At 37.0% G+C, this 4,340-nt stretch overlaps 1 pseudogene; it reads left to right on the top strand.

Moving 5' to 3' along the window:
• Positions 1 to 594: 594 nt before the first annotated feature.
• On the top strand, positions 595 to 1,962 carry LOC104232188 (F-box/kelch-repeat protein At3g06240-like; annotated as a pseudogene).
• The last annotated feature ends 2,378 nt before the right edge of the window (positions 1,963 to 4,340 follow it).

Raw genomic sequence — 4,340 nt, 5'->3', positions numbered from 1 at the left:
TAATATTTTTGTATAGCTTATCAAAAGTGAAAAGCTCAACGATAACAATCAAAAAACATTAAAATATTGAATTGTAATATGTGCTAGAAGAACAATATTGTTTTTGGATTGTTATAATATCATGGATCACATTACGTTGCTGAGTAGTAAAGGTGTCACATGGATTTCTACTCACAAGATTACCAAACATCTGTAGGATATTATTGAAACTAAGTATGGTAGGACTACGGTTGTCAAATTAGGGTCATAAGTTGTCTAATGAGCAAGAAATTCATGCAATTATTTATTTTCTGCTTAAAAGTTAGAAGCATATATGAATGCATATGACACATACAAGTAATTGTGCGTTTGATTACGTGAGGCAAAAGAATTTACCCCAATATTATTTTCAAAATAGAATCTACTATGTCATACATTAAAGAATAATGAGTCAATCATCCAAACAAGCTATAAAATAACTCTATCTAAACGAAAAATGTTGCACCGTAAAACACTCAAATCACAACGGCAAGTTTGGCAGCTAATTTGTTAGGGAGTTAAATACGCGAGGAATAAGCATTTGCATCCAATTCATAGAATGATGTTACTGAGCTGTTAAAGTTTTTAGTGGACAAAGAAACATCATTCATCATTGCATTGTAGAGATTAATGATGGTAGATGGAATTATGAAAAAATTGCTTGAAGATGTGGTAATTGATATACTTTTGAAGTTCACAGTGAAATCTCTTATATGATTTAAATAAATCTCCAGAACTTGGTATACTCTCGTACAATCCTCAACATTTATCAATCTTCATCTTAATCGCCCTACAACCAGAAAAAATGAATTCATTCTTTTCAGTCGCTCAATCAAAGTAGAACCTGACGGATTAAAAAATGTCATATCTATTATTTATAGTGATAATGACGATGATCTTAACTCCGTCTTTCCAGATCTAGATCCGCCATATCTGACCTTCAGTTATTACTATGCTTATAACTAGTCGGCCCTTGCAATGGTTTGCTTGCTTTGACGGATTTTGAAGTGATTATCTTATTAAATCAAGCTACTAGAAACTACATGCCACTCCCATCTAGCCCTTTTGTTTGCGCAGAGGGTTTCAATCTCTCCATTATGGGTGGTGTTGGGTTTGGTTTTGATTGGATCGGGAATGACTACAAGTTGATTAGGATTTTAGAAGTTTTTAAGGATACTGATTGGTCTCCGGACGTGATAGATCAAAAAGTTGAGGTTTATGATTTGCACACTGATTCTTGGAGAGAATTCTGTGTGGGTCAACAATTTCCTAAAGTTCATTGGTTGCCACTTTTCGAGATCTTTCATAAAGGAGCCTTTCATTGGTATGCAAATATAGTTAACGCAATGGTAATTCTTTGTTTTGACATGAGTACTGAGATATTTCGCACCATGATAATGCCTGATTCTTGCAATGGCTATGATGGGAAGTGTTATAGCCTTGTAAACTTGAATGAGTCCCTAACATTAATTTGTTACCCCGATTCATATGGCAAGACTGATCTGACACAAGATTCAACGGATGTATGGATAATGATGGACTACTATGTACACGATTCATGGACTAAGAAATACATAATTAGACCTCCTCCATTCAAATCCCCACTAACAATTTGGAAGAATCACTTATTGTTTCTTCAAAACAAAAGTGGACTTCTTATTTTCTGTGATCTTATTTCCAATGAAGCCAAGGAGTTCAACTTACAAGGGTATCCTAAAAGCTTGCGCGTTATAGTTTACAAGGAAAGTTTGATTTCAATCCCAAAAAGAGTACGCGGGTCTAGTTCATCTTAACTTAATGAACACTAGGGGTGGGCATAGTTTGGGCAAACCTGAAATCCAAATTGAAATCCGATTTTTTTAAATTTTTAGTTTGGATTTTCGGATTACAGATTGGATTTTGGATTTAATTTTTAAATTTTTTGGATTTCGGATTGGATGTTGGATTTGGTACTTTGGATTTTTGGATATCCGAAAATTTTATACTTTATATTTCGTACGTTATCTATATGTCAATAATAATAAGTTAAATACCCTATCCATTAGATATTATTTCATATATACAATATTAATTACTAAGATACTGTTAGAATACATTCTATTTGGACATGGTTTTATAATACTGCTTCTTATAAGCCGTATTAATGTCTCTGTTGCATTTTCTTGATAGTAATTTCATTACTTGAATAATTTATTTAGATGATTGCGGTGAGAATTAGTACTTCAGGCAATTTAATATGAGTACTTCATTTGAAAATTAATTTTGTAAAAAGAAGAAACATGTCAACTTATAAGCTCAAAACCGAAAAACCAAAATATCCAACCCGAATAATCCGAAACCGAACTTAAAAAATACGGTCCAATCCGAGCTTATTTGGATTGGATTTGGATTGTTATTTCTTCAATCCAAAAACCGAAATTCTATAGTTAATCTGAACTGCCCGAACACTCACCCCTAATGAATACCCCAAAGATCTCAACACTTTTTTATGTCGCTGTCACGACCTAATTGCCCGAACCCGGTCATGATGGCGTCTTTCGTGAAGACAATGCCAGCCAGACCAAAACAAACCACCTCTTTTAAATAGTTAAATACCATAAGTAGTTCTAAAACATGATATAATAACCATAATTTGCGGAATTAACGATAACAATAGTAGAAACCATCCCGACACAGCCCAAACTGGGGTGTCACAAGTCATGAGCAACTAATAGTTCCGGATACCAGTCTACTAGATACGAATTTCGTTACAGAAGTTCAAGAATATAAAAATAGTAAGATAAGGGAGGCACGGGGCTACGGTCGCCAGTAGCTACCTCGTAGTCTCTAAAAACACTGCCTGGACTGGTAGGATCAACACTAGAAGCGGACTTTGCGATGCCTGAATCTGCACACACGGTGCAGGGAGTAATGTGAGTACTCCGACTCAGTGAGTAATAATCATAAATAATGGTTGAAAGCAAGAAAACACGTAAAGGCACAAAGCAATTCTATATCAAGCAGTAAAATCACTTAAGGCAGTAAATCCATGAAGAAATCAAATGAAGTTCCTTTAAACCAAGTAAAACAGGTAATTTAGCAGGTGAATAACAAGTAGAAATCCGCCCCTCGGGCACATTAACAATCACTCAGAACAGTATCAGCCTCTCGGGCTCATTCTCGGTACAATATCAGCCCCTCGGGCTCACTCTCAGCACAGTGTCAACCCCTCGGGCTCACTCTCAGCACAGTGTCAGCCCCTCGGGCTCATTCTCAAATCATGATGGGTACCCGCGCTCACTGTGGGGGTGCAGACTCCGGAGGGGCCCCTTACGGCCCCAGCGCAATATCAAGCCATCTCGTGGCAATAAAAAGTATCTCAGTCCCTCGGCCTCATATCACTCAGCATATCCTCACATATGGCCCTCGTCCTCACTCAGTCCGAAAATCATCACAAGCCCCTCGGGCATTAGTAAAACAGTAGTTCTCAGCCCAAAACATCATTTAGAAATATCATTTAAGTTCAAATACGAATAAAAGTGACTGAGTTTGTAAAACAGTAAATATCAGCAGGATTGAGTTCAAGTAATAAGTCAAACAGTGAGGAATTAGTGATAAAAATCCCCGGAGGGTTCAAATAGTTGGCACGAAGCCCAAATATGGCAATCAGCCCAAATCATGACGATAACAAATAAGTTTCAGCCAATTACGCGGTAAAATCATCAATCAAGACGGACCAAGTCACGATCCCCAGTAGTAAAATACCCCACGTTCATCACCCAACGCGTGTCTCACCTCAATACAGCACTACGATGTGCAATTCGGAGTTTCAAACCCTCAGGACATCATTTACAACCATTACTCACCTCGAACCGGCTAATTCTCTAGCTTGCGACGCCTTTGCCCCTAGAATTGGCCTCCACGCACGTCGAATCTATCCAAAATCAAAACGAATACGTCACAGTATGCAAAGGGAACAAAGCCCAAACGAAAACAATCGAATTACCACAAAATTCCAGAAATTGGTCAAACCCGACCCCCGGGCCCACATCTCGGAATTTGACAAAATTCACAAAACTAGAATCCTTATACTCTCACGAGTCTATCCATATGAAAATTATCCAATTCTGATACTATTTGGTCCTTCAATTCATCATTTTATATTTTTGAAAGCTTTCACAATTTTCTTCCCAAATTCCATCCCAAATCACGAATTAAATGATGAATTCAATGATAGATTCATGTATCTAGCCAAATCTGAGTTAGAATCACTTACCCCGATTAATTTCTTGAAAAACCTTCAAAAAATCACCAAAATACGAGCTCTCTAGGTCAAAATATCA

This window comes from Nicotiana sylvestris, chromosome 9 (assembly GCF_000393655.2).
Source record: "Nicotiana sylvestris chromosome 9, ASM39365v2, whole genome shotgun sequence".
Classification (NCBI taxonomy): domain Eukaryota; kingdom Viridiplantae; phylum Streptophyta; class Magnoliopsida; order Solanales; family Solanaceae; genus Nicotiana; species Nicotiana sylvestris.
The sequence above is the reverse complement of the archived record's forward strand: the minus strand, read 5'-3'. Positions and strand labels throughout refer to the sequence as shown.